This window comes from Sturnira hondurensis, unplaced genomic scaffold (genome assembly GCF_014824575.4).
Source record: "Sturnira hondurensis isolate 20B ecotype Veracruz unplaced genomic scaffold, ASM1482457v3 Scaffold0016184, whole genome shotgun sequence".
In the NCBI taxonomy this organism is placed as follows: Eukaryota; Metazoa; Chordata; class Mammalia; order Chiroptera; family Phyllostomidae; genus Sturnira; species Sturnira hondurensis.
Genome location: NW_028088815.1, coordinates 2280421 through 2293032, shown reverse-complemented (window position 1 = coordinate 2293032; position 12612 = coordinate 2280421).

Below are 12612 nucleotides of genomic sequence, written 5' to 3'. Positions count from 1 at the left end.
CCTTTGCCAGACTGGGGAAGTTCTCCTTTATTATTTGTTCAAATAAGTTTTCCACTCGTGGCTGTTTCTTTCCCCCTTCTGGTACCCCTATAATCCGGATGTTGGAACGTTTAAAGATGTCCTGGAGGTTCCTAAGCCTCTCCTCATTTTTTTGAATTCTCATTTCTTCATTCTTTTCTGGTTGGATGTTTCATTCTTCCTTCTGGTCCACTCCATTGATTTGAGTCCCAGTTTCCTTTTCATCACTATTGGTTTCCTGTGCATTTCCCTTCATTTCAATTAGCTTAGTCTTCATATATTCCTCTAATTTGTGACTATAATCAACCAGTTCTTTGAGCATCCTGATTACTAGTGTTTTGAACTGTGCATCTGAGAGGTTCGCTATTTCTCGGTCGCTTAGAGTTATCAGCTCTGAGACTTTGAGTTCTTCTTGAGCCATATTTTGGACTGTTCATGCCTGTTACATCTGAGGAGCAGAGCCCTAGGAGTTCACTAGGGCGGGGTAACTCAGTGCCTGGGTTATGACACTGTATGTGGGGGCGGGGTCAAAGGAAATCAATGGTGGTCCCCTCTGCCTCCTCCCACCACTGGGGCTGCCCGGTCTGGCGCGAACGTGCGACCTTGGTCAGCCTGCCCTGCACCCTCAGTAGGTTTGCTGCTGGGGCCTACGGGGTCCATCTCATTGCTCACACTTCTGCTGGTTTATTCGTGCACAAACGTGTGACCGCACTCAGCCTACCCTGCGCCCTCACTGAGTCTGTGCTGCTACCCTGGCTGCCTGGGTTGCCTGGGTCTCCTGGGTCGCCTGGGTCTCGGGATCCTTTCTGCCCGACCGTGCTCCGCTGCTGGCTCTGCCCCCTTACTGGTCCCGGTTGAAAGGTTTGTTGTTATCAGACTTCCATATAGTTGTTTTCTGTTCTTTGGCTGTGTCTTTGTTTACTAAACCTTTCTTGTATTCAAACTTGGTTGTGGGAGAAGGCACAGTGTTTTCACCTATGCCTCCATCTTGGCAGAAGTCCACCCCCACAGATTTTTTACAGCAGGGGTTTTGAGTCTTTTATTTCCTACACTGAAACCCTGGGTTTCACCGTCTTTCTCACTTCCCCATTGTTCCCCCTGGCTTCTCTGTGTGTGAATGTGGGATCGCCCATGTGGTCCACTCTTTTGCCTTGTTGCATGTCCTCTCTGCCCAGGCTGCCCATCTCTGCTATTGTACCAGTCTGGATGAATGTTCTTCTTTAACTTCTTTATTGTTGGACTTTCATGCAAATAATTTTCTGGAACTTCTGGTTGTTCTCTGTTTTTAAATTGGTTGTTATCCTTCTTTTGGTTGTGTGAGGAAGCAAAGTGTTTCTTCCTATGCCTCTATCTTGGCAGGTGGGATTGTTTTTTAGTGACTGTTTCTGATAATTCATTGTTGGTGTTCAAAAATGTCATTATTTTTGGAATATTGACTTTGTATCCTGCTGCTTTGCTGAACTCAGTTATTAGGTCGAGCAGTTTTTTTAGTGGAACCTATATAGGTTGTTTCCTGTGTGAACTAGCATGTCATCTGTGAATAATGACAGTTTTACTTCCTTCTTTCCAATTTGGATGCCTTTTGCTTTCTATTCTTGTTTCATGGCTGTGGCTAGGGCTTCCAATACTATGTTGAATATGAGTGATAAAAGCAGACACCCTTGTCTTGTTCCTGACCTTAAGGGAAATGTTTTTAGTTTTTTACTGCCAACCTATGTTGGCAGTAGGTTTTACATAAATGGTATTCATTATGCTGTGGTATGCTCCCTTTATTCCCATTTTGCTGCATGTTTTTACCATAAATAGATGCTGGATTTTATCAGGTGCTTTTTCTGCATCTATTGATATGATCACGTGATTTTTGTCTTCCATTTTGTTTATATGATGTATTACATTTATTGATTTATGAATATTGTACCATTCTTGCATTCCTGGAATAAACCCCAATTGATTATGGTATATGATGTTTTTAATGTATTTCTGGATCTGGTTTGCTAATATTTTGATAAGGATTTTAGCATCTATGTTCATCAAAGATATTTCTTATATCTTATATTTCTGTCTTTCTTATAATATTCTTATTCTCTTTCCACCATTATTTGTCTTTGTTATTTGCCATTGATGGTGCTATTGTTGTTGGGACATATTTTAACCTATGTGGGTTTTGGTCTGTAGAGATATTGGCCTGTAATTTTCTTTCTTTGTTGTGTCTTTATCTGGTTTTGAAGTCTTGGAGTCTTCAAAGTTTTGGAGTCTTCCACTTCAATTTTTTGGAATAGTTTGAGATGGAGAGCTGTTACTTTCTTTTTGAATGTTTGGTAAACTTAACCAGTGAAGCCATTTGGTCCAGGGCTTTTGTTCACTGAGAGTTTTTTATTAGTGCTTCAGTTTCATTAGTTGTGGTCAGTCTATTTCAGATTCTCTATTTCTTTCTGATTCAGTTTTAGAAGATTGTATGTTTCTAGAAATTTATCCATTTCACCCAGGTTGTCCAATTTCTTGGCATATAGTTGTTTGGTGTAATTTCTTACAATCTTTTGTATTTTTGTGGTATCAGTTTTTACTTCTCCTCTTTCATTTCTGGTTTATTTATTTGATTCTTCTCTCTTTTCTCGATGAGTCTGATTAGGGATTTGTTGATTTTGTTTATCTTTTCAAAGCATCACCTCTTGGATTCATTGATTCTTTGAATTGTTTTTTCAGTCTCTCTATGTTTGCTATATCCTTGTTTATTTTTTGCCTGGAAGACTGTTCATTGTTGACAATGGGGTGTTAAAAGCCTCTACAATGATTGTATTGCTGTCAATGTCTTTTGTGAAGTCCTCCAAGGTTATAGTCTGGAAAATATGGCAAGTGCTCCTATACTGTGTACATATATGTTTGCAAGAGTTATAACCTCTTGCTGGATTACTCATTTAAGCATTATGTAGTGACATTATTCTTTTTAAAAAATATTTTATTTATTTATGCTTTAGAGATAGGGGAAGGGAGGGAGAAAGAGTGGGAGAGAAACATCAATGTGTGGTTGCCTCTCATGTGTCCCCTACTGGGGACCTGGCCTGCAACCCAGGCATGTGCCCTGACTGGGAATCAAACCAGCGACCCTTTGTTTCACAGGCCCGTGCTCAATCCACTGAGCTACACCAGCCAGGGCTATAGTGACCTTCTTTATCTCCTCTCATGTTCTTTGTTTTGAAGTCTATTTTGTCTGATATAGGTATTGCCACACAGCCTTTTCTCATGTCTATTTGCATGGAATATTTTTTCTACCTCTTCACTTTCAACTGGCATAAATCTTTTGTTCTGAGGCAGGTCTCTATGTGGGCTGTGTTTTCTTATCCATTCAGCTACCTGATGTGTTTTGATTGGAACATTTAATTCATTTACATTTAAGATTATTATTGGTGTTCTTATTTATTGCCATTTTTCCCTTTGTACCTGTGTTCATCTCTCCCTCCTCCTCCTCTTTCTCCTCCTCCTCCTTCTTCTTGTCCCTTTAGCATCCCTTTCATTGCTGGTTTGGTAGAGATGTACTCCTTTAGCAACTTTTTTAAAATCTGAGAAGCTTTTTCTTTCATGTTCCATTTTAAGTGAGAGCTTTGTTGGGTAGAGTAGTCTTTATTGTTGGTGCTTGATTTTCATGACTTGTAATATTTCATGCTGGTCCCTTCTGGCTTATAGTATTTTTTGTTGAGAAATCAGCTGATAGCCTTATTGGAGCTCCCTTGTATATTACTAGGTATTTCTCCTTGTTACCTGTAAGATTCTCTCTTTGTCTTTAAGTTTTGCCATTTCAATTGTGATATGTCTTGGAGTAGGCCTCTTTGGATTCATCTTGATTGGGACTATCTGTGCTTTCTGAACTTATATGATTTTTTCCTTCACCAAGATAGGGAAGTTTTTCTTTCACTTTTTCTAACAGGATTTCTATTCCTTGCTACCTTTCTTCTCCTTGTGGTACCCCTATGATATGAATATTGTTCAATTTCACGTTGTCCCAAAACTTCCTTAAACTATCTTCATTCTTTTCAAGTCTTTTTTCATTTTGTTGTTCTAACTGGTGTTTTTTCTATCTTATCTTCCAACTTGCTGATTTATCCCCTGCTTCAACTAGTTTACTTTTAATTCATTCTAATGTATTCTTTATTTCAGATATTGTATTTTTCATTTCCATCTGTTTCTTATTCATAGTTTCTTTGTTCTTTTTCATGCTGATGTAGTTCCCACTAAGCTCCCTGTAGTTCTCACTAATTTCCTTGAGAATTGCTATAATCATTACTTTGAACTCTGTTTGGTATGTTGCTTTCCTCAATTTCATTTAGCTCTTTTTTTTTTCTGGGGATTCCTCCTTTTCTTTCATTTGGGGTAGTTTTTGTCTTCTCATTTTAGGTGACTGTTTTTGCTTGCTTGTGCATATTAGATTGATCTGCTTTGACTATCTGTCCTCATGGGGTGGCCTTATGCAGTAGGAGTCCTGTGGGACTCGGTGTTACGGTCCTCTATATCTACTGAGCTAGATGTTCTAGGGATGCTCTTTATGCAGTTTGTGGGCTCTCCTGTTGTATTTCCATTCAGATTGTTTTTGTCTCATATATTGGTGGCTTCTTTCCTTTAGATGGCTGACTGAGAGTTTCAACTCTACCACTTCTTGTATGCTGTTGTACAGGTGCTGACAGAAAAAAACAAAATAAATACAGAAAGCAAAACCCACATAAGCTAAAATATGTCCCAACAAAAATAGCAACATAAATGGCAAATAAGCAAAGACAAATAATGGTGGAGAGAGAATAAGAATATTATAAGAAAGACAGAAATAATATGAGATGATGAAAGGAAATAAAAATGATTATGAGAGGATAGAGGGAGGATAAGTAATAAGAGTAAGGAATAGAGGCAAGGAATTGCCACAAAAGGTTTAAGAAAAGGGAAACATTTATTTATTTATTTATTTATTTATTAGATTTTATTTATTTATCTTTAGAGGGGAAGGGAAGGAGAGAAGGAGAGAAATATCTATGTATGGTTGCCTCTCATGAGTCCCCTGATGGGAACTGGCCTGCAACCCAGGCATGTGCCCTGACTGGGAATCGAACCATGATCGTGTGGTTCACAGGCCCACGCTCAATCCACTGAGCTACACCAGCCAGGGCAGTAACGGGAAACATTTAAAATGAAAATAATAAAGGGAAGGAAGAAGGCAAAATGGAGTATAAAAGGGAAGAATAAAAGATAAAATTTGAGATAAAAATAGTAAAAAATAGGTAGAAATTTGAAGAAAAAATATAATAAAAAGCTATGCGAAGAGGAAAATAATGCAAATAATGAAAAATAACAAAGTGGAATTCGTCTCAGCAGAGTTTAGTACTTGCCTGATGGTTTCTCCATCTGGTTATGACTCTGAAAGCTGGTGCAAGCCAATGTCAGATGCTGTCCCTGTCTAGCTTGAGGCAGTCTGTTGCAAGCTATAAGCAATCCACAGTTTGTGGCTGTCGCCTTCAGGCTTGGCTGTGTCCAGAATGATCCTCTTCTTGCTGCTCTGCACTCCTGGATTTTATAAAAAGCCCAAGGCCCAAGGGTGGGTAATCTAATGACCAAAAGCTCAGCAGGAACCACCGCTACCTGCCTCTATCTGTGGCCCTGTCATCGTTAGTCAGCCTAGCCAAGAACTCATCTGTTTCTGAGAGGGCTTCTGATGCCATCATGAGGATGGGGCCCCTAGATGTCCCTCTGGAGGAGCTCTTCAGACTTCAGGGATGATGGTAGGTGTGTTCCCTTGTCCCTGTGCACATGTCTTGATCTTTCCCAGATTATTTCCAATATTGTATAGCTTCTGATGAGTTAGCTATCTATTTTATATGAGGCGTTATGCTTCATTAAAAAATCAGCTCTTTCCTGCTTGGAGCTGATACAAGCTCTGTAAAGGAGCTGAGGCTTCCCACGGTCAGCCTCTCTCTTCAGCCCCTCTGTCCTTCTCTGAGGTTACCTGGTTTCTGTCCAGAGTCTTTTGACGTGGCTATGTAGGCTGGGACCAAATTTGTTGAAAGAGGGCTAGTAGGTTTCCAATTTTTTGCAATTACAGTCTTTAGGGAACTCAGAGAGGGAAGAGTAGCCCCTACTCAGAGGCAACCCCTTCAGTCTTTGCCAGAGATTTGGGCTCTTGCTTCCTCAGGGAGGCTCACTGTTTTTCAGGATGGGTACATTCATCCTTCCCCTTTGCTGAAGTGGGCTCATCAGTTCCGGACTTCGAAAGATAGATCAAAATCCCCAGAAGGTTTGTCCTGGGGAGTTTCCCTACTGAATGTGGTGTCTGCAACCATTCAGGAGGGGGATAGACAGGTCCCTCTTTTCCCAGATGATTGTATTCTGTGTAAAGGGCCTGCCTAGCTGCTCAATTCCCAGCCTGTAGCCTTTTCAGGAGACATAGTCAATAACTCCCTGTTTTAGGTAGCCCCTAGTTTGCCTGAGAGCCAAATTAGCAGGGTCCAGAAAACACCCTGGTGCATCAATATCTATTCTCTCTACTCAGCTTGTTTCAGTGGGATAGGACCTAAACAACCAGAGTGACTTGGCACAGCTGAGAAAAGGTCAGAACAGCCCTGTTTGGAGACTCTCTTTCTTCCTTCTCTGAAAATGGATCCAGTGAAAGGATCCTGACAGAACTGCTCTGCAGAGTTTCTTCACTGGGTGTGATATCTGTAACCCTGCAGAAGGAGGGTGAGCATGCCCCTACCTTTCCAGAGGATTGTATTTGCAAGGGGGCTCTGCCTGGATGCAAAGAATACCAGTAGTTCAACTCTTGCTTATCTAACTTCCAGCCCACAGCCCTTGCAGGAGACACAGTCCAGAAGTCTCAATTCTGTGCAGTCCCTGGCTTGCTTGCAAACTGAATTGGGTGGAGCCCAGCACATCTCTCATTATGCAAATTTTTTATCTCTGGGCCCACCTGGACTCAGTGGGAAAGGATGGGGAGATCTAGCATGACTTCCTGTGGCTTAGAAAGGTTTAGAACAGGTCAAAAACAATGTTGCCATTATACAAGTCTCCTCTCCACAGCTGCAGCAGCAGCAGCATTATTAGCTTGTGCTGGAGGTGTGGGCACCACCTATACACAGGAGACTGGGGAAACCAGTTTTATTTCCCAGTCTACTCAGCAAGAACTCTGTTTTGGCATCCCTACTTCATTGCACAAATCTCTGATCTCTCTGTCCACCTGATCTCAGTGGGAAAGTACCCAGAGATCCAGCATGACTCAGCGTGCCTGAGAGAAGGTCAGAATGGGTCAAAGAAAAGCACTTTTCCCATTCTGCTGGATTTTGCTTGATAACTGCTATTTCCATCTGGTCTCTTGGCTGGCAGATCAGACTGACCAGACACATTTTCAGTTCTTTTGAAAGAGTGTCTTTGTGGTACCTCCCCCACAGTACTGAATCACTTTCTGGTTCTCCATACATACAACCCCCTCAAAGCAAAATGTCTCTCAAGGTTACAGCTGGTTGCAGCCTGCAGATGCTTCTGGCAGACCCAGGTGTGGCAACCTGTGGGAGGACTCTGTCCCTTGGAGCCTCTCCCAGCCACCTCAGATGAGAATAAGTCATCTTGGACACAATCTATTGTTCCAGTGGGAAAGAGGGTGGTGATTTCCTGTAGTAGAGAATGCCCCAGCCCTTCTTCAAAACAGCTTTTATTAGGGTTAAAATGTGCAGGGGTATACAGCATATATGCATGCCTTATCAAGCAATATCCAAAAGGATATAGTCCTAAAAAACTGACACTATCTACAGATAACAATTGAAGAAACACAGAGATCATCTCCGGTCAGGATCGGTGAGACATGTCGACGCCACATGGTTGTAAAGACATATTTCAGGAGACAAGCAGTTCACTCCTTATGCTTTGAACTTACATATCTGTTCTATATCAACTGGGCTATTGCAATGCAGAGCAAGCTTCAAAGGATATAATGTACATTTCAGGCCTGATTGCCCATAGGAACCCTTGGTGTCACTCTCAGGTTGTCTGCCACCTGTTTCCTGGCTTTCCAAGGAGACTTAGTCGCCTCTTTCAAAGACTGCACTTGTGGGGCTACAGTCTCCAAAACTGCACAAAGTGGTCCCAACAGAAACCTGATTGTTTCAGGAGACCGAGTTCCTATCCAGAACTCTCCAGGTTGGTGCTACACCTATGGGCATGCTGCTTGCTGTGTGTGTGTAACCTGGATCTCCCAGACTCTGTATACTCCCCGCAAGTCACTCCTGATTAGGATTGGGGATCCCTGTATGGGACTAAGTTTCCTTGCTCCCAGGTGGAAGGCAGCTCCAAAGCTACAACTTCTGCCTGGTTTCTCTGCTGCTGCAGGCACCATGCATAGGGTGTCTCCTCTTCAACTTATAGAATCTTCTTACTGGCTCTGTACTGCCAGTAAGAATCATAGCTGTACTTCATATCAGCTATGATTCTGTTGATTGTTCAGGTAATTGTGAGAAGATCAGCTGAAAATCTGGGTTGGGGGCAGGAGCAGGTGGACTCATCTTCCACTTACTCAGATGTCATCCTCAGTGTCCTATACTTGGCTTAAAGATTGAAGGTGGGCGTTGGTGCATGTCTCTGTTTGTGTGAATTCCCATGTCTGTATCCTCAAATAAATACATGAATTTGCAGGTAGATAGTGAAGAACACTATGACTTCATAAATACATACATACGAATAATATTTCACTAGGAATCACCTTTATTCCCTTTCAATTGAGCATGATTAAATATCTATATACTTTGTTATTAAATAATATAAAGAGTATGAGTTTTTCATGATCAGATACAACTATCAATTACACAATTAACCTTTAACAAATATTTTTAAATTTACATCCCAGTGGCACATTGCCTCCTTCAAAGTTGTCCTTGGAGATGTAGGCCAATAACGGTGACATTTCTGAAATCAGGGAGACCAACAGCTGGTAGTTTGGAATATGAATGTAAATGTTTCTGGAGGCAGTTTGGAGCATATTCTTCCTAGTCTTTCTTCTGGGCTGATCCCAGAACTACTTTTATCTGCACTGTTAACATAATGCCAGGGGCAATCATTACCTGGGCTTCATATCCCTTGTATTTGATTCCCATGCATTACAAAAATTATGCATGTCATTAGATATTAGTGTTGGAGTAAGATTTATTTATTGCTATGAAAAATTATATTTCTATATGATTAATTCACAAGTTTTCCTCAAGCAAAAACTGTATTCTAGTGAAAAAATAAAGGGAGATCCCTTTCATCAGTCTGGCTAAAACCCAGTTTGGGATGAATCATGGAATTGCCTACCAACAAGCACTTTTATTTTGTAGTACTGTGTGCAATTTGACTACACAAAACACAAAGACAAGAAATTTTTCATTTGTTTGCTTAAAGATTTTCTTCTGTTACTACAAATGTTTAAGTGGATATCTCAGAAACATGTTGGAATTAAAAACAAAAAACAGCTTGCTATTAATGCTTTTTTCTCATTTAGAGTCTCTTTTTGGAGGAAGATTTTGTTATTTAACACCATTTTAACAAATAACACAATGAACATTATGAAGATTATTTACCAAAAGCACCTACAAAAGCATTTTTCTGGATTGAAAAATGTTTATTGTTGTGGGAGAGAAATATTTCATTAAGGAGTACCTTAATAATACAAAAGCTTTTACGCAACTTTCCATATCGTTTCCCCGAGTTTCGGGAGTCATTTTGATGAGCAATCAGCAGACACTGAGGCTAGTGAAAAGTGGTTCATAGTTTAAGTACTACCAAACTTGACTTCCCAACATTACTACTCTTCTTAATTACCAGCCACTAAGATGATTATCCTTGGTCATCTGCCATACAGAAGTTTCCAGGTATCTGACTGTGTGTGTGTGTGTGTGTCCTATTCAGAGAAGGGTAAAAGGAAAGATTGTTGCCAATAGAAGGGACAGGATTGGGTTTACGTGACAAATTCTGATTTGCCACTCACAACTTTGACTCAAAGGTGTCCCAAAGCACTTGCTCTGAGACCTGGATGTGAAATCCCTCACAGATATAACTTTTAACCCACATACAAAACATGTTTATTTTTTGTTGTTGTTCTTATAATTCTGTTCTTTTTTCTTCTTTAAAATTTATTTAATTATTTTTCTAGTACAGTTTTCTGTCTATTACTCCCATCCCATCCCACCCCCCTGTGCTCCCCCTCAGTTGAGGTGCTCCGCCCCTCACATTTCCACCCTTCTCAGTTGTTGTTCATGTATCCTTTATATACATTCCTCTAAATCCTTCCTCTATTTTGCCTGAAATTCCCTCCCCTCTCCCCTCTGGTCACTGTCAGCCTGTTCTCTATTTCAGTGTCTTTGGTTATATTTTGCTCGCGTGTTTGTTTTGTTGTTTAGCTTCCTGTTAAAGGTGAGATCATATGGTATTTGTCCTTCAATACCTGGCTTATTTCACTCAGCATAATGCTTTCCAGTTCCATCCATGCTGTTGCAAAAGGTAGGAGCTCCTTCTTTCTTTCTGCTGCATAGAATTCCATTGTATATATGTACCATAGGTTTTTGATCCATTCATTTACTGACAGGCACCTAGGTTTCTTCCAACTCTTGGCAATATCCGCAAATGTAATACACCTTATATCAGTAAATTTATATCAGTAAATGTAATACACCACATAAACAAAAGCAAAGACAAAAACCACATGGTCATATCAATAGACACAGAAAAAGCTCTTGATAAGGTATAACACCCATTTATGATAAAGGTACTCAGCAAAGTGGGAATAGAGGAAGCATTCCTCAATATAATAAAGGCCATATATGAAAGACCTACAGACAACATCATACTCAATGGGCAAAAACTAAAATCTTTTCCACTAAGATCAGGAACAAGACAAGGTTGTCCACTTTCACCACTTCTATTTAATATAATATTGGAAGTTTTAGCCTCAGCGATCAGGCAAGAAATGGAAATAAAAGGCATTCAAATTGGAAAGGAGAAAACAAAACTGTCATTGTTTGCAGATGACATGATAATGTACATGGGAAATTCTATAGACTCTACCAAAAAACTGCTCAAACTAATAAATGAATTTGGCAAAACAGTGGAATACAAAGTCAATATCTAGAAATCAAAGGCATTTTTGTATACTAACAATGAATCAGCAGAAGCAGAAATCAAGACAAAAATCCCATTTGATATAGCAAAAACAAAAATAAAGTATCTGGGAATAAATCTAACCAAGGAGGTAAAAGACCTGTATGCAGGTCTGAAGAAAGAAATAAAAACTACACAACACTGAAGAAAGAAACCAAGGAAGACACAAATAAATGGAAAAATATACCGTGTTCATGGATTGGAAGAATTAACATCATCAAAATGTCCATAACTACCCAAAGCAATTTACAGATTCAGTGCAATACCTATGAAAGTACCAATGGCATATTTCATAGACATAGAACAAACACTTCAAAAATTTATATGGAACCATAAAAGACCCCGAATAGCAGCTGCAATTTTGAGAAAGAAGAACAAAGTAGGAGGGATCACAATACCTGATATCAAACTGTATTACAAGGCCACTGTAATCAAAACATGCTTATTTAAGTGGGGAATGATTGTTCTGTTTAATCCACTTTTTTCATTAAAATAAAATTACTAATCTTGTTTTTTGTTTCTCAACTTCTAATTTTCAAATAACTAGAAAAATACATTTCATATTAAAATGAAGTGAACATAATTAGGATCTGATCTCAAACATCACCTCTGGAGAAAGCTTTTCCTGACCACCCCATTTACAATCATATCCTGCCCCCATTCTAACCTTTTTCTACTCCCAGTCTGATTTTACTTTTTTTCTCACAGCACTCAACATCACCTGAAACAACCTGGAGTATTTGTTAGAGTACAAGCTTGTTGTCTTTTCCCTGCTAGAAAGGAAGCTCCAGGAGGACTGAGGCACTGTGCTTATCTACTTCACTGGAGCATCCTCAGCACTAGACTCTTTTCTGGCATATAGTGGAAGCTAGTGTATTTGTTGACTGAAGGAGTAAATTTCAAAGTATCTTAGGGTCATCATCAGTAAGGGTTTCCAAATTGTTTGTCAATGAATATTATTTCTATGGAATGTAAATAAATATTACATGATAAAGGAGATCTGAGGTCAAACATATTTGAGAAATGATGGGATAAATATAGCTAAACAGATGGTATAAATGTGAAATTTCTATTAATCTTTACAATGCTAATTATTTCTTCACAGAGCCCTCTTTATAGAGGAGAATCTTGATCAAACTTTAAAGCAATGGACTTTGAGAAATGTTGCTGAAAATAAATTGCAGACAATTGTGGTTGTTTTGGGATTGTTGAGGATTTGGATTCTGTGAAAAGAGGAACATATTGTAGGAGATTACATATGTCCTCCTAAATGAAGTAATCCTTATTAAATGGTCAATAACATTGTGAAATATGTATGTAAAAAGTGAAATTACAGTATGTGAGCCTTGGGTGTTGTTTCTTTGGCTTTAGAAATTTCTTGAGAAGACCTCAGGGCCATGCAGCAAAGCATGAAGACCAGTCAGAGCAACAGTTCTG